Genomic DNA, 18,903 nt, shown 5'->3' on the forward strand with positions numbered 1-18,903 from the left:
CATGTCTGATTATCCCAATCAAAGTTCTTAAATAGTTAAAGATTTATTATTATTATTATTATTTATTTTTACAATTTTATGGTTATAGTAGAAATCATTCTCTCGTTTGGCTCACTTAGCCAGATAATTTCATATGAGTCTTCCCAGGTTTCACTGAAACCATCTTTTTCATTGTTTCTTACACAACAATATGTTTCTATCGAACTCCTACAACATAAAAATTTTAACTATTCTCTAATTCTTGAGCAGTCCCATAGTATTCAGTTATTTACTTTTGAAAAAAAAAACCTGATAGTTTTATATATGTATATGCATATATACATTATTATATCTATTTCAGGATTTTGCCTAGTATTGCTGAATCTAATGGAATGCACAGTTTAGGAACTTTGGGGTCATAGTTCCTAGTTGTTTTCCATAATAGTCAGAATCACTTAAACAGATACATAAACACAGTGTTATTTTGTGAGAGAAAGGGTACTAAGAATTTAAGAGATTAGGAAAGACTTCCTGTAGGAGGTGACACCTGAAATCTTTCTATGCCTCATAGTGCCTTTTGAATCTAAGGCTAGGTTGTGTGAATGAAGGATTAAATGTTAAAGTGAATAAATATTGAACTTATTGAATTGACTGTTTTCATAACTGCATATACAGTGTGGAATCTACTAAATATGTATGTATTTCAGCAACCATAGTATCTTATCTGTCATAACATTTGAGGCAAGAAGCCAAATCAGACTTCTATCTGACTGAATAAATATAAAGAAATGATGCAGACATCGGAAGAGAGAAGATACATAGGATCTTATCTGGTCACATAGCATCACCATTTCCTTGGAATCAAAATAGCCCCTAGAAGTCAATGATGGGTTGAAGTTTCTCAGCCCAACATTGGCTCTAAAGATGGTCCTCACATTGGTTGAGCTCCCATAGATGGGGGCTCCGGTGGTGGAATAGAGTTAACATTTGAAAACATTCAACTAGGGATGGGATCCACTGTGCTTAATTTTCCCCATCTCTTTATGAGGACCACAGTTTTACAGCTTATGCTTGCCATTCATTCCTCCGTGGATCTCCTCGGTCAATCTAATCTTCATAAAATCCAGGCTTGGGATATCTGAATTCATCTTCTAACTGACTATTTATGCAAAGTGTAGGGAGTATCTGTACTTTATTCCCCATTGTCTCTGTCTTGCAAGGAAGGTCATTTGTAGGCTTTCACTGCACTTCAGTTCCTGAGGTGCCCTGGGCATGTACAAATTAGCATCCCTAAATGACTTGAAGCTCCTCAGATGGAAGCTGCTCTGTATTATGCTGCTGCTAATAGCATTGTTATTAATAATCCTAATAACAACACTAGGATTATCAACAGCATAAGATTCCCCCATGCCAAGGCATATAATCATCATTATTATTTCTTTTTTATTATTTCTCCACCATAACCCTGGGGCTGCTCAGACAATTAAAATCCAATAATAACAGAGAACAATAATTAAAATACTGCCACACACAATAGAAATGAACTAGCAAATACCAAAAAAGCCATGCAAATATAACTAAGGGGCTAACTTCACTGTGACAGGTACTAATAAGATCAACAAAAATTGGGGGTATAATGACTTTTTGACTACTCACAAAATCTCTTCTTCTTCAATGGTCTCTTTGCCACTGAATTCTCAAGAGGTGGTAGGTTGTGTAATACTAATTTAGCTGATCCTGCTTTTTAAAAAAATCTGCAAAACAAGAGAAAGGAAGAAAAAAAGCTCTTTCATTATCAGAGCCAACCTAGAGAATATTTCCCCTCTGGCAACAATTTGGCAAGATTCCCAGGTCCTTCTCATAGTTATAAAAATTAAATATAAAGCTTTACTAATTTTAAGGTATATTTCACACTTCATTTCTTTCTTTTTCTGTACTCTATATGATTTTGAGCCTCCCTTTTTCCACCTCAAAAATGGGTCTGATACTTATATACACTACTTAAATGGAAACTGTGATTTTATTAAAACTTCCTAGTAGATTTAAACTCTGTTGAGTTGCTAAAAGACCTTTACCCACCCCATCCATTGGAGTCAGCTCCAGTCCAGTCAGTCCAGGAAGTTATTGAGAAAATTCATCTTATAATATATTGAGTAACCTACTCATTTTCCATTTTTCTTGTGGAAAGAAGAGTAGGATAGAGATTGACCCTGAAACTTTTCCAAGCAATCTGACATGCTGTCAATCTGCTTACTTTTAGAGATTATCTTAGATCATGGATAGGTCATTGGACACATTTGCCTTTGGGAAAAAGAAATATAGAAATGGATTGTCAATTTTCTCTTATGATATTAGCATAATAAAGATACAACAGATAACACAACACAGGTCTTCTGTTTCCCAGATTAATTATTATGAATAGTGCACCCTACTACACTGAGTACACAATGTTGATATTGGGATAACTTCTGGTAAATTGAAGATTTGGCATTGCTGACCTTCCATGCTACAGTTCCATTCTATTTCATACAACCTATATACATAGTTGAATGATAATGGTCAATATAGTAGAATCACAGATTTGAAAGAGATAACAAAAGTTATCCAGGCCAAACCATAATGGAACAGGAATGAGTCTCTGAAATCTAAGTGATCACCAAACTTCTGCTTGAAGATTTCCATTGTTAAGGAATACTTTAATTCCTATGTAGCACAGTTTAGTTTCAAATAACCTTCATTGTTAAAGAAAATTTTCCCTTATAAATTAAGTTGAAATCTGCCTCTTTGCAGTTTTTTTCTCTAATTCTGCTCTGTAGAAACAAGAAGACCCGGTTTAATTCTTCTTCCACACTGCCCAAGTTCATTCCTCCAGTCCTGAGACTTAAAGAGATTTTCCTAATGAGATGAACAGGCCAGTGATATTTAAAGTACTAGGCCTTTTTATTCAGTACATTTTAATTTACTCAGAGATGTCACAGTGCCTAAAGTGAAATGTGCAGGAATAATCAAGGATTCAACCACAGATGTTTCATCAGTCTCTGGGTCAGTGGTGCTTAGGCTACGGCAGGAGATGGAAGAGAGTAAATGATGATCTTATGAGAAGCCACCCTTACTCCTATAAGCAAGCTCATGAGAATCCATATTAAGCAGCTAGTTCTTCATTAGCTCCATACCAAAGCAGCTTAGTGACTCAAAGAAGGACTACAGGTTTTACTCTTTTCTTTGGGAGGAGTGGGATGAGGGAGACAGCAAGGAGTTCTTGCTTAGGTATTTCTGAATTTTTTATCCCCAATGTCATAGACAGAATCATTAGTAATTATCCCATTTATATAAGCATAGAGAATGGAAGTTGCCATATATAAAAATTCTAAAAAAGAGATGAGAGAGAGAGAGGATTAGGGGACATGTCTAAAGCAAAGTAAATTTTCAAGACCCCCAAATAAATGTTTTGAATTTTTATATAGAACAGAATAACAAACTTAAAGATAGGTACTATGTTCCATCCCCCTTTCTTCCCTGATATCCCTCCCAAAAAATAACAATTCATCTTTCTTCATGCCAAAATATACTCAGTTTATTGTACTAGTCTTTTTAGGGAAAAGTTTTGAGTTTGATTACTATCTTGAATGATCTTTTCTTTCCATGCTATAGCTTTACTAAACTGAAGGTATATTTCACACTCCTAGAAGCCAATATGTAACAGAGGAAAGAAGTGAACAAAAGATTACCATCTTATACAGAATATATCCTTAAAAAAGTAAAATTAGATTTTAAACAGATGAGAAACTAGATTCATGGGTCAGTTAATATGTTATTTAATTGCTTGATTTTTTTGAGTTGTTATGTATCTCTGTCTTGTAAATAATTTGAAAAATTATCATTCAAAACCTTCAAAATTGCATCCCTTCTAGGATGGATCTCAGTGTTTATACTTAGCTCATTCTTACTTCATTTTTAAATGTTATTTCTACTTTCTTGTAATCCATGAAATAAAGTTACTAAAATTCAAATAGGACTCCACTGATAGAGAGGAAGACAGTAGTCATTATTAAATTACTGGCAGATTTTCTCCTCCTTTTTATTGTCTGGTTGTTTTTCTCCTCCAAGTTTCATCTATAAAAGCTATTAGGAAGATTTGGTTTAGTTAGGTTCTTGCCAAGCCTTCTGCAGACTTGTATGGCCATTCATTGTTTTCTGTTATTTAATTAGACAAACTGCACATAATCATGGACCATAACATTTTGCAAATGAAATTATATCCTAAATAAGTTATGTCCTTGGCTGCTTTTCCTCTCAGACTGGCAAAGAGATCAATTGTTTTTGGACTTAGGAAGGATTTGAGCTCTTTTTTGCCTTCTCTTTGGAGTGATTGCTTCCTATCACTTCTGTTGGAAATGGTGATGATCAGCACCAATGTCTTTTCCTTCATCTATTTCCCTTTTTTAAATTGTTAGTAGACCAGATTTGAACTGTTGCACCTGTCTACACTCTCTTCTCATCTTTATCTTTTCTTTCATGTTTGGTGTTGATTTTGAACTTTGCTCTAATGAGTTAGTGGTCTAATTACAAATGAAAAGCTGATTCAGCACTGACTCCCACAACCTGTTGAGTATGTTACAGAAAGAAGTCTTGTTCAGGTATGATTTAAATGAAATAACTTTTTAGTTCCCTTCCAATATTGAGATTCTGTTATTATGCCCCAGGAAATAATATTTCTTATTGTCTTTGGACACATAATGAAACCAAATTCTGAGGCATCCTTTAATTTAGTTGTAACTTTATTGTCCTTTGTTTTACTATTTAAAAAATGCCGGTCATGATGTTCCATTTCCTCCAGTACTATATAGTCATTAGACAAAGAGTTAATATTTAACACTCCAGGAGCTAAACTAATTCCTAACAAACAACATACAAACAGACATTTTTTTTGTATTCTTTATCATCAAAACCTTCCAGATATTAATATTCCTGACATGTTTCTGTTACTTTCTTTTGAGTTTATATTCAGTGACATATCCTTGCTTTTGTTATACCAATGTCTTTTTTTTTAACTGATTGAATCGGTGAGTTTTTTACGAAGTTACTTTTGTCCATTCAGCCAGTGACTCCTTTCACCTCCCCCTAATTTGAATATTTCATAGCCTTCTTGGATTGTTTTTCCACAACCTATAGATAATGGATCATATTGTGTCTAGTTCTCTTTCTCTCTCTTTTTTTCCATGGCAAACTCTAAGATACCATGGTCATATTTTTCCCCAAGCTTCTTTTCATTTCTTCTTCCGCAGCATCTATTTCCTTAAGAATCAGATCTGGAACCAATATTCCTTTAATCAATTATTTCACCTTTCACCGAACAAAATAATTCTCAGCAAAGTCCATATTTTTATCAGTTGAGCTGCTTTTAGCAGAGGGAAAGAACTCTAACAGTGAGAAAGCTAGATAGTTGAACTTTCCTATCACTATCAGTATACCTCCAAGACAGCTTTGTAAACTACTTCTGGAATTCATCATTCATTTCTTCCTTTTTGGCCAAGAGGTTTGTGGTCTACATGCATTGCAATATTGCTTTTATTTCTCTCTCAATCATCGCACCCAAGTGACTTCCACCATATTCCATATTTCCCCCATCTGGTATGTGAATTTCTTCAGAGATAGATTTCATTTACAAGTATACAATGTTCTCCTCTTTACCTAATTTGTTCCTTTTAAATAAGGTTTTTTTCTTTCAATGCATATTCCATTCTTGAATCATGCCCTGACAATTCTCAATGATATTTCTGAGGTGGAATTCACCTTATTACATTAGGATCTCTAGTTAATTTTGTTTATTACCTTGAGTCCACACATTTGTGAATCTGAGATCCTGTATATTATTGCTTCTCTTCTTCTGTGAATTACCAGCTTTCTATTAATAATCTTCCTTTGCTCAAGCTGTAATTATCTGTGGTATCTGACTTAATGCATATATTCTGCTAGCTTTATTTGCCTTCCCATATATATATATATATATTCTTCCTGACCTTCATGAGATATATTCCATCTATATTCCATCCTTAGAAAGAATCTGTCTTTGCTGCATCTGTCTCTCTGCTCCAGAAATCCAATTCCACTTACTGAAATTAATGGAATTCTCCAAAGAATGCTAATATTCCAAATCCACTTTCTCTTTTGAAACCTCTGCATTTAGTCAGAAGTAGTTATTAAAAACACCACCTTTGCCCCAAAGATGTTCAGTTCCTTGCCTAAGACTTTTGAATACAAAGCTCCTCTCTTAGAATATAAGATCTTTGAGAGTAAGGATTGTTTCATTTGTTGTGTTTTTATTCCCCACCCCTAGCACATCTCCTGGCCAATATTAGGCACTTAATAAATGCTTATTTATTGATTATGGCAATGCCACTTTTTGCCCACACAAATCATTATAAATCAGTAATAGTCATTATAGAGAATTCTAGGGAGGCTGTCACATGTCATAGGGAGATGGTTTATTTCTGGATTAGTTTGTGTCAGATCAACACAATGCACCTTATTGTCTCTCCGAGAGATGGGAAATATCCAAGAGGGAGAGAGATGAAGTTTTATTGGTCAATACAAAAATCATACAGTGTTGCTCAACAAAAGAGCAGAGAGATAATTGATCTCGACTCTACTTTGACTCAGTGCTTGCCTTTTGACTAAATTAGACATTCTTTCTGAATTTCAACCAATTTATAGCACCTTTATTCATCTTTATACAAGGCATTATGTTAGATGTTAGATATATGTGTTAGATCCCATGACTTCCCCTGGCATAGCAGGGAAAATAAATGCCAGCCTTTGGGTCTGGAAGATTTGGGTTATCATCCTCCCTCCAACATTTACTGTCTCTGGGTACATCCCGTAATCTCTCTCATTCTCAGTTTTTCTCTTCTACAAAATTAGGGTGATAATGCCGATAATGAGTCAGCTAGGATGAAAAGTATTGAATTTGAAGGCAGGAAAATGAGTTAAAATCCTGCCTCAGATGGGCAAGTCATTTAACTTCTCTCATTCTGTATTTCCACATCTTTAAAATGGGAATAATAACAATGACAATTATCTCATAGAATTGTTGTGAGGACCAAATTATACATATATGTATATATAATATATAAACATATATACATTATATATGTATTCATACATATATGTATGGTATATACACAAATATTCATATAAAACATATGATACACATAGATTTGTAAATCTTAAAGCATTATATAAGCATTTTCTATTGAGCAGCTAGGTGGCACAGTGGATAGAGTATTGGGCATGGAGAGAGGAAAATTCATCTTGTTGAGTTCCAATATGGTCTGAGACAATTGATAGCTGTGTCATCCTGGGCAAATTAAGTACTCCTATTTGCCTCAGTTTCCTCATTTATAAAATAAGCTGGAGAAGGAAATGATGACTCAGTCTTGAATTTTTGCCAAGAGGACCTCAAATGGGGTCATGAAGAGTAAGACATGACTGAAACAATTGAATAACAACAAAAATTGCTATTTATCATTATTATGATCTCCCACTTCAGAGAAATAAATGAAACATGTTGGTAAAGTTTTAACGAATAGGCTATGTCATGATCAGTTTTTGCTGTTATTGTTAGATACAACATAGAAAACAGATAAATATACAAACTCTAAACTCAGGAAAGAGGGAATGTTTAGGAAGTGGATAATGAGAAAAGACCTCTTGTAAGAAGCAGCATCTCAGCAGCACCTTGAAGGAAGCTGATGAATTTAAGAGTTGAAGCTGAAACAATACTGCATTCTAGGACTGGGGAATCAGAACTATAATATGGTGAGGAAGGCAGTGATTATGGCTAGAATGTGGAGTGTTGAAAGTATGAAAGAGTACCCATGGCATTGTAGATAGAGTAAATATAGGATTTAAAGTCCAGAAAACTTGGACTTAAATATTTTCTCTAATATCCTTTTGCCATGTAAACAAAAGGAAATCACTTAAGTGTTCAGGTGTAAGTTTCCTCATCAGTAAAGTAGGAGCAGTATTAATTATTATATTTATTTCATGGAGTTGTTGTGAACCTCAAATAAAATTATTTATGTTAAGTGTCTTGAAAACTTCAAAGTATTATGTAATAATAGTTAAGTCTATTATTAATCTTAACTTAGACTGTGGATAGGGCAGCTATATGATGCAATGGGTGGGGAATCAGGAAGACCTGAGTTCAAATCAAGCCCTAGACACTTACTAGCTGTGTGACCCTCAGTAAGTCACTTAACCCTGTTTGCCTTGGTTTCATCATCTGTAAGATGAGCTGGATAAGGAAATGGCAAACTACTTAAGTATTGTTAAAAAAGAAAAAATAACAACACCAAAAGGGGTCCTGAAAAGTTGGGCATGACTGAAAATGACTAAAGAATGAAAGATGGTGGATTCCAAGATAAAGAATTCCTATTTTATCCTAGAGACAACAGGAAACTATTGAAGATTACTGAATGTCGTAGTAACATCATCAAACTTGTGCTTTAAGAAAGACAGAAGTAATAGAGGTCAATTAAATAGACTATTTCTATTGGTTAAGAAAGAGGTAGTGAAATCCTGACCTAGAAAGTAGGGCTCTGTGAGCAGAGAGGAGGGAATGAATAAGAGAGATGATATGGAATGAATTAATGATTAGATGAGTGCATGAAGCATTCTTTAATAACTAAAATATGTAGCACTTTAAGGCTTTTAAACACTTTATAAATATCATATATTTCATTTCATCTTGACAACAATCCTGGGAGGTAGGTGCTATTATTACTCCTACTTCACAAATGGTAGAGGTTAAATGAGTTGCTCAGTTCTACATAGTTAGTAAGTATCTGATTCTGGATTTGAACTCAGGATATCCTAATTCTAGGTCTAAGGCTCTATCTGTTGTACCATCTAGCTGCTTCTTTAAGCATTTACTCTGTGCTGACTCTTTCTAGGTGCTGGGATACAAATACAGGAAATAGTCTCTGCCTTTAGGGGACTTACATTTGGGAAAACAATAAAAAATAGCTGAATGGTTGGCCAGGAAGTGACTTTTTATGTAGGGAGTCATATGGATGGTGAATTGATCCTATATATATATATATATATATATATATATATATATATATGAATAAATATATTAATTATATATTATATATAACATACATTATATATAATGTAAATTATATATATAAATGGATCTTCAAAATCTTGAAATTAAGTAAAAATAAGGGAATTAGGGAGAGGCAGGATTTGAAGGAAAAAGTGAATGAATAATTAAAGCATTATTAAATGTTTGCTTTGTGCTAAGTGCTTGGTATAGAAATAGAAAATTAAGAAAGTCCTCATTCCTAAGGAAATTACATTCTAATAAGTAAGACTCTACACAAAGGAAGATTTTACCTTCAGGTTAGATGCAGAAGTCCCATGATCCTTTGGCTCCTATGGCTAAAGAAATGGTAATGCCTCTTATTTAATGCCATTTCCACTGACAAAAAAAAAAAAGATCTCAGTTTCTGATGCTGAGCCATTTTAGACTACCAAGGATTTTAGAGGCAAGAACTTACTTTTCTGGGTCTTCAGCAACTGTTGCCAGCCTGGATCTCTATAGGAGTGACTTCCCAGAAGGTGCTGGAGGCTTCTGGGCTGGAAGCATCACTGATCCCAAGGCTGGTAGGCTTGTCATTCTGGGCTACCTCCATCAGTGTCTGAGGAGAAATGATGATCAGAGGAGTGGTAGTGGTCTGACTTTCCTGGTGCATGCTCCTTCCTCTCCCTCCCTTAGGATAAATTGCTGCTTCCACAGATTGGCTTATCAGCCCTGTCAGTGGCAGGTGGTTGAGAATAACTCAAAGGTTAGGAACCTGGGTTACTATCAGCATAGTGAACAGCCTTCTTCTAATACCTTGTCTGCTATTGCCTCATCTTTATATGATGTTTTAAATAGTAATAAAAATATTTCTATCTTGTTTTATTTATGAAGTATCTTCCTAAAGAACAAACTGTTAGATTGGCAGAGTTGGCATTATTATGTTAATTTTACAGATTTATATATTCTGATACCCAGTTTAGGTGACTTGCTCAAGGTCACTCCACTGGTAAGTGATGAAAGTAGAACTAATTAATACTTGGTTCTTCCTGGTCCAATGCACTTTCCAGCAACCCAGAAATGATTCTTATCTGAAAACATTCCCTTCATTTGATCTCTAATTCCTTCCAAGGATATACTGTTTATCATCATTAAAATATCACTTTGCAACTACTGTGTAGCCAGCGAATCATACATGCAGTTCTCTCCATGATAACTAAGTCCAGTGTTGTATTTAAGAAGTATATTAGCCTTTACTTACAGAGCCCAATAGCACTGGTAGCCAGAAAGGGCCAGGGCAACCCCAGCTACCTCCTCTTCTTTCTCTTCTTCATATCAATCAGCCCAGTGGCTGCTTCCTCAAATGGATTTCACTTTCTGTTCCATCTCATTTGACACTTCATCAGCTGGAGATGGCTCAGAGACAGTGTTCTGTCAGCTCCTGAGATCCATTCCCTACCTGCCAAAAGCTTCTTGCTACCTGGCAAGGCACCATAGGACACACAGGGAGAAAGAAAAGAGAGAGAAGTGTGATTAGCTTAACTGGATGTTGTTATTACATCTTGAGAATTTCCTTCACCTCTCCCTGGGGAGAAAAAGGACTAGAAGAAGAGAGAAAGGAGAAAGGAGAAAAAGAGAGGGAGACTATTTCTTTCCATTCCTCCAGAAAGGGAAATTTCCCAGAGTTACTTGATAATTTAGTGTTTGTCTTCCTGCTCTCTCCTGGGGTTTGTGGAATCTGTGTATATATCATCAGCAGTCAGTGCTTATTAAGTACTCCCATGCAGAGAGTGTGGTACAAATCAAGGTTGAGCAGACACAGCCCCTGCCCTCAGGGAACTTAAATGTGTTTACATTCATTCATATGTACAATAAATAGTTCTGCTTATTTGGTTGGAAAACAACCACTTTCTGGCGATGTCAGGCAGTCTTAAACTTATGGCATAAGGGAGAATCTAACTAACTGTGATATTTCAGAAACTCTCACAAGACAGAGAGAAAAAAGGAGAATGAAAGCCTTGAAGGGATTTACATGATTTTAGAGAAAGTTAAACCACAGAATTTGTAGGGGGAAAAAAGGAGGGCCATGTTTCCAGTGACTAGAATACCAAGGATGGACTGCATCCAGTCAGCCATTGCAGAACTCTTCAGAGCCAATCAAATAGGCCTCAAATTCTGTCAAAAGCTCATGGCCCAGATACATCAGAGATTATGAATCGAAGCCTTCCTTTTGAAGTCCAGTTAGCATATTTGCTCTGCTTCACTTCCCAGTAGAAGAGAAACCATTCCTGCTATTTGTCTTACTGTACATCTATTTTTATCTGGCATAAACTGTGTTGATTTTTCAGTTTTCTTATTTGTTATTTGATTTGGCCTCCAGAGCTCAGCAAAGAGCATCAAGCATGATTTTACTTCTCCCTTCCCCATCATGGGAGAAGATTAATAGGTTTGTGCTTTATTATGTCTGTGCTTTCTGCTCTCATTCTCTTTTCTGTTTCTTTCTGCCCCTCTCTCTCACCCCCAGTCTCTGCGAACATTTTCTACTTGGATTCAATTGTTCCCCCCTTTTAGCCTAAAGTAAACAGGGGAAAAATAATTCTGATTCTCTTGAAACTCTGACAGAGAAATTAATCCTCAATATAAGTTTGCTAGCCCAGGCATGCAGGTCTCCATCTTCTCTTTCCTCTCTCCCTATGATAGTTTGGCTTCAAGAATCAAATGATTTTTTAATCTGAAAATTAATTTCTATCCAAAAAGAAATATGCATTGCACAGGGGCTAAATTTGTGTTGTCTCTCAGAGAAGTTGTAATTACACTGTACATCAAACAGACTCCTTTGTTTTCAACGCCTTTTCTTTCCCTACAGTGTCCCTGAAACTGCAATCATAGCCCTCAGCGACAGTTTCCATTACGAGTGAGCCAGGATGGGATAGATGATTCTGGATTTGCCATTGGTTTTAGGTTATCTCCCTTCAAACTTTCTTCTGAAAGCTGTAGTCTGACAATGTAGCATAGTGGTAAGAGCAACAGGCTTGTAGTCATATAGGATAAGTGTTTGAGTTCAAGGCTAACACATTATTTAGATGATGCTGAACAAGTTATTAAACTTCCTAAATCTCAGATTCTTTATTTGTTAAGTGAGAATAATATTTCTATTAGGTACATCATGGAGTTGTGGAAGAGAAAGCCTTTTTAGTACTTTGCAGGGTGCTCTGAACACAGTGGGTACTTAAAAACGTTACTGAATTTTTAAATAGTTGATGCTTATATAACACGTTATTTAAAAGTGTTTGCCTTAGAACAACCCTGGGAGGTAGGTAATACAAACACTATCCTTATTTTACAGAAGGCTGAGGCTTAGAGAGGTTAATTACTTTGCTTAAAGTCATACAATTAGGAAGTAACAGAACCACTGAGTCTTCTGACTCCAGGTAGCCTTGTTTCCACTGATATGTGTCCTTGGTGATATACTGGTAAATATTTAATTACTAGCTTTCAGAAAAAAGTATCTTCAACACTCGTTTAAGTTTAATCTACATTATTAACATTTTCTCCATCACTTTTTTAAGTCTAGACAATCTATAAAACAATAAATCAAGCCCCAGTTTATAGTGTTTACCAATTTCCAAGGTGTTAAATGCTTACAATGCAAATTTGACAATTGGCTTCTGAGAGCCAATATGAGCTGGCTCCAATACACTATTGCATGTAGCCTTCTTCTAGAACAAGTAATCCAGCTGCATCCAAGAGAAATTCAGGACATCACAGGAATCAGAACTGGAGACAATCACAGCTGCCATTTTGTCCAACCCTCTAATTTTACAGTGTGGGAAACTGAGTCCCATGGTTGCAAAGTTAGGAAACAATAAGACTAATATAATATTAATTTGAGCTCAGATCCTGCTATTCTAAATCCACCACAATGTCTCCCCTTAAACTTGTAACTCATGGTCCAGTACTCTAACTCCATTGTTAGAATCCAACTGGATTGCAATCTGTATCAAATCCTGGCCTCTAATTTTCTTGACTAAACTCAATACCTTCAATGTCCTCCTTGCTTTAAAAGATTTCTGGTCTATACTTACTCTATAATTATATTTGCAGTAATAATGAATATGAAGATTGTTTTATTTACTAGTCCAGAGGTGCAAGCTGTCCACTAAACTCGTTGTGTGACCCAAACCAGACTAAAACACAATTGGGAAATATTATAGAAATAAGTAAAACCTATAAATAAATAAATAAAACAGAATACAATATAGATGATGTGAATTTATGTTTTTCTAAGGCAATATACAGCCAGCAGTGATCTTAGAGTTTGACCTCAGTGGACTAGATTACCAAAAAAGGAATTTTTACCCATTTACTTTTCTGTGGCCTTATCAGGAAGAACTGGTGCTCTAGACATCCTTATTCCTCTTATGAATAATTCTCCTGTTGTCTTTGCATATATCCCAAACACTATCTTGCCTCATGGAAAACTGTATTCACATGAAAGGAATGAATAATGTTTGTGGATTGGCATCATGGTAACAAATTATAAAATATGAGAAAAACATTCAGAATTATCAAAAAATGATGAAAATGAAGCATATTTCATGTAGAATTCAATCTTGTAACTCCTAGAGAATTTTCTGGAAAATCTGTGACTATTTTATATATCTATTTTATCTTCTTTTTTTTATTTTTTTCTTAGTTCAAATGAAGTTTATTTGGTATAGTTTTAAGACTAGAGCTATGCTACTTAAGTGACTATCTACTCTTCTTACCTCCCCCCATAGTTTTGCTTCCAAAGAAACTCATTTTGTCCTGATGTCTGCACAATGACTTCAAGTTATTTTTTTTAATGTGAAAACATGTTTCTCTGATTTCCTCTCAAGGCACTGGGTAAGAATAATTGGTAATGGAGATTACAATATTAAAATATTATGAAATGGAAAGGAGATTATTAAATTGTTTATTATTCCCATCAAGTGAGTCAAAACTCCAAGAGAGATTTTATGGTTTACTGGAATCACCTAGAATTCAAGGAAGCAGAGCTTGACTCTGTGATCTTGGGAAAACCATTCATCCAGTTTCTTCTTTTGCTTAATTTAACAATCACTTTCAATGGGGTAAAGTGAAAAGACTTCTTGATGTAGAGTTTAGAGATTTGGATTTGAATCCCAGCTCAGCTAATTATTACCTGCAAGGCCTTAGGTAAAGTATTTAACCTTTTGGACCCTCAGTTTTCCATTTCTAACCTAAAATGTATAAGATAACTACCTATATCTACTATTTCATTTCTAACTGCATCCCTCCACCCATTATCTACCTCCTGGTGTCTAGTCTAAGATTCTGCACACCAAGGAAAAAATATTTCCTGTTCGCACACAGGGCTAGAGTCAGTGCAGTTGGGGAGTCACCAATCTTCTTGTTGTACAAGCCACTGATGGGTACAATCCTTTCCTAGCCCCTCTTTAAATCTTCAGGGTATTAACATCAAGAGATCATATGAGGGTCCTCCCTCTGACTAGAGATGATTTTTAAAAACAATTACCAAGGAAAGGATATCTCAAAGCCACTCTGGTCACTAATAGGAAACAGACTGCTCAGGATATACAACCCAAGATGCTATAACATTTCTTCTCTAATGAAATAGAGGGGCCTAATTGCCCATTAAGGGCCTTGTAAGAATGTATGGGAAAAGGATGGATCCATACTGCTTTGGCAAAGTAGATTTGAAAGATACCAGTGATGCAGATAATGATAAGTACACAGTCATTTAGAATAAGGGGTTTTATTATTTGGCAGGACTTTCTAACTACTAGAAAAAAGAATACAAATCTGATCTACCCAGTGAACTAGATCATGGCTTTATTTTGTCAACTTTCTATTGTCCTTTTCATTATCTTCAATTTGGTTAATTTCTATCCTAAAATTTTTCCTTCCTTCTGACTCCCATGTGCTTCTTGCTTGTTTTTCCTTCCATTTCTCTGTCTGTCTATCTGTCTATCTCTGTCTTTTTCTCTGTCTATTTCTCCCCCTCTCTCAATCCCTCTCTCAATGTCTCTCTCTCTCTCTCTCTCTCTTCCTTTCTATCTCTCTTCCTCTCTCTGTCTTTCTCTCTTTCTCTCCCCCCTCTGTCTCTCTCTCCCTCTCTCTTTATTTTTGTGTCCTCCATGCAGTAAAACAGAGCTGCGGGCAGTCAATTTCGAGTCAGTGGGCTGTGAAAAGCTGTTAGAATAATAGTTTATTGACCCTGGATGTGGCAGCTGGAACCGAGGGCAGGCACGGCTGAGGCAGAACGTAATCATCACAAAGGAGGCTTGATCATCTTTGATCATTTCCGTGACCTTTAAGAGACAGAATATTTGGAGGTACCATTGCTGGCACATCCAGGCAGCTTGTTGGCCTGTGAAGATGGCCTAGCCTACTTGCAGGACAGGTTGGAATATGAGAAAGCCAAGTGGGAATGAGGGGATGAAGAGAAGCTCTATTTTAGACTCACCTGAAGGGGACTTTTCATCATCACATGTTTAATTATTTGATCCCTGAGAGTTTATTGCCCCCCACCAATGCTTTCTATTTCTTAAAAGACATTCATTTATGGAAAACTTCAATCTGCCAGAATTATGGAACAAAAGCCTGTTGGCACATACAATTATCTCTAATACCTGGTATTTTCCTTAAACTCTGATTTGCCTTTTTCCTTTACTCCAGTGCCTGTGGATTTTTTTCTTTTGGTGGGAGCATAATTATAGATTTGGAAACTATCTTAAAGTGTTTTTCAGGCTGCAATATTATATGAATAGAATCTCTGTAAGTGGTATTCTACAGGCCAAGAAAAAAAGGGAGAAAGAGACCCAGAGAGATAGAGTTATGAAAGAAAAGAAGTGAAAAGAGAGGACAAGAAGACACCAAAGCAATTAAAGGAGTCTTTTTCCATCAAAATAGTTAAATAAAAGGAAAAGGCACATATAATTACAGGAAATGAGAAATGGAATCAATAGTCAGAATTTGTGACTTGGGAGGTAATTTTGCTATACTTTCTAGAACATATTTCCTAATAATTAAACACTAATTCATTCTTTATCAAAGATCATTTTTGCATTATTTGTGCTGTTGGATGGTATTTCAATGTTCCCCAATTCAACCATTCAAGATAACAAGAGGAACTATGAAAACAACCTAGTCTTTTAAAGTCAAAACTCATAAATAAAAAGCGAATGAGCATTTTTAGAATCAAAATTATGAAACAACCTCTTTTTCTTAGCCTGTAACAAAGATTATAAAGAACCTCTGGTTATAACCAACTTGTTTTCAGGATCAAAAATAAAGACTGCTTAAATTAAATTCCAAATTTGGTGAATTTTACATAAGATACAATTTTAAAACACTGTGAATTTTATGTAAAGTGAGAGGGAGAATGAGTGGGTGTGTTTTTTTTTCTCTTTTCTTAAACCTCAAACTTTGAAAGTCCTACTGAATAATCAATTGGTCAAACAATGTTTACTATCAAATGTCTGTACTATATGCAGTGAGATAAATACTAACAAACTAGGAGCTAGTAACCTCATCATCTGATAACTTAGAATGTTCTGTATGCAATAAGAATGAAAAAGTATTCATTAGGAACCTACTATGTACCAGCTACTGTTCTGGGGTATTTGGAATATAAAAGTGTCACTGTCCCTGCCTTCAAACAGTTTACAGTCTCATAAAAGACAACACTTAATGAGAGATCCAGAGAAAGAAGTATTGGTTTGAGAAATCACAGAGATGGTGAAGCAGTTACTTAGCTCACCCTTTTTCAGAAGCAATGGAAATATTGATCTGATCACTGTCTTCAGAGCAAGAGATAGAAAGTTATTGGATGGCAGATGGCATAATATCCTTGGTGGACAGTTGGCTGAAATAGATTAGAAGCATGGTCTGAAGCCAGCTAAATATAATGAGTTAAATGAGTTTGTACTTGCTCATTCACTAGTCAGGGTAGTTTAAATCCAGGGCTGAGTTCCAGAGTTCAGTGGATTTATTACTCCAGAGTATGAGGGAGTCAGGCATGAAGTTAGGAAGCCTCATCCAGAAGGCACTGTTCTAGGTGAGGAGAAAGAGGTGGGTACAACATAGCAAATAGCCTTGAGTGAATGGATGTGTCATTGTGTAATAGACACATAAATGAATAGGAAAATACAGTGGTAGTGTCAAACTCAAATAGAAATGAATTACTAGGCTGTATATTAACCTAGAAAACCCCAAGTTAACATTATCTAGGTTGTATTTTATTTTTAGCTATTTTGTTAACTATTTCCCAATTATATTTTAATTTAGTTTGGCTGCTCTGGAGTAGGCAGCGAGTTTGATACCTCTGAAATAGAACACTTACAGATGGAAGAAACTTGTTTTTCAAAGGAGCAAATTGATGAAGTACAAACAGAATATGCTGATATTTGTGGAGATAATAGGACATACCCTACATACCTACATACATAACCTAATTGTTCAATTCTACAAGGAATCTTAAAAATTTTTGTCTGCTTTATTTTTCCCCTTTTTCTAGATTACATGTTAATACAATTTCCAATAATCATTTTCTGACATTTTGCAGTCTATGTTCTCTCCCTCCCCACTCAAGATGACAGGTAATCTGATACAGATTGTTCATTTGTTATACAGCTTTCCATTTTCATCATGTTATGAAAGAAGACATATATTGCTTACACTAGAGAAAAATTCATGAAGGAAGTAAAGCAAAGAATGGCATGCTTCAATCTGCATTCAGACTTTGTTCCTTCTTCAGTGGTGGATAGCCTTTTTCATTATGTGTCTCTTGGAGTTGTCTTGGATCATTGCACTGATGATAATAGTTATATCATTCACAATTGATCATTATATATTATGGCTGTTATTGCATATAATATTCTCCTACAATATTGCATACAATGTTTTACTTTGCATCACTACATATAAGTCTTTCCAGAAAATTTTTTGCATATGATCATCTTGTTCATTGTCCCTTATAATACAATAGTATTCTATTACAATCATATAAAACAACTTGTTCAGCCATTTCCCAATTGATGGACATCCCTTCAGTTTCCAGGTTTTGCCACCACAGAAAGAGCTTCTATAAATATTTTTGTACAAGTAGATCCCTTTCCTTTATCTTTGATCTCTTTGGGATACAGACTTAGTAGTGATATTGCTGGGTCAAAGAGTATGCACAATTTGATTGCCCTTTGGACATGGTTTCAGATTGTTCTCTTCAATGATTGTATCAGTTCACAGATCCACCAGCAATGTATTAGTGTTCCAATTTTTCCACATCTTCTCCAACATTTATTATTTTCCCTTTTTTTTGTTATGTCATCTAATCTGAGAGGTGTGAGATGGGTACCTCAAGAGTTATTTTAATTTGCATTTCTCTAATTAATAGTGATTAGGTGTCTATGAGACTTCTTGCATGAGATGATCTTTGACTTGGTGTTTACAGGAACAAAGGAATATATATTGGCAAAGATCATGTGGGAGCTGGATATATTAGTCATGGGATAACCTACCTCATCTTCCCTAGCATATAGGTTGTGCAGGCAGACTGCATCGTGTATATTTCTTGGTGTTCTTCTAAATCAACCTTGACATAATTCTCCTCTGCAGGCCTCTACCTCTTTATTAATTTTGTTCCCACATTAAGGAGACCAGAAACCAAGTAATATGACTGAAAGGTCATGTGAAATTTGGAGAGGCGTCCTATTTGTGTGTCTGTTTTTGTTTTTCTATTCTCCCCTCTCCCCCACTCCAGTCTATTCATTCTTCACTTATACCAAGAAACCTCTTTCTGGTCATTTGGCCAT

General features: G+C 35.5%; 1 protein-coding gene across 4 annotated transcripts in view; it reads left to right on the forward strand.

The window, feature by feature from the left end:
- The window catches only part of NTM (neurotrimin), a 1,347,813-nt gene that overhangs the window by 499,696 nt on the left and 829,214 nt on the right, over positions 1–18,903 (forward strand). The gene's annotated exons all lie outside the window — the stretch shown is intronic.

The sequence above is a fragment of the Monodelphis domestica genome, chromosome 4 (genome assembly GCF_027887165.1).
Source record: "Monodelphis domestica isolate mMonDom1 chromosome 4, mMonDom1.pri, whole genome shotgun sequence".
NCBI lineage: Eukaryota > Metazoa > Chordata > Mammalia > Didelphimorphia > Didelphidae > Monodelphis > Monodelphis domestica.